Source organism: Eimeria mitis, genomic scaffold (genome assembly GCF_000499745.2).
Source record: "Eimeria mitis Houghton genomic scaffold, Emh_scaff5610, whole genome shotgun sequence".
Lineage (NCBI taxonomy): Eukaryota > Apicomplexa > Conoidasida > Eucoccidiorida > Eimeriidae > Eimeria > Eimeria mitis.
Window position 1 is genome coordinate 3,265 of NW_013573876.1, and position 408 is coordinate 3,672.

A 408-nucleotide genomic window follows, 5' to 3' on the forward strand; every position below is an offset into this window, starting at 1 on the left:
GCTGCTGTTGTGTTTAAATTTGTGTTGCAGCATTAGATTTAGTTTATTTTATTATTTTGTTTTTATAAAAGCGAATATATTTAATAAAAAGTTTTTTTGTTTGTGTATATGCTGCTGTATACACAAACCAGTTGGTGCTGCTGCTCACTGCAGCAGCAGCTGGGGTGTATATGCACCTCCTTCTAGACATTTAGTTGTGTTGTTAGTATTATTATTTATTATTATTATTGTTGTTTTCTTTCTTTTTCTTTTTCTTGCTGCTGCTGCTGCTGCTGCTGCTGCTGCTGTTTCCTTTATTTCTCTCTTCTTTCTCTTTGGGGGGAGCAGCACCCCATAGTAACAAACCCAGACAAGCAGCAGCTTCTCTTTTTTTTTTTTTTTTTTTTTTTTTTTTTTTTTTTTTTTTTT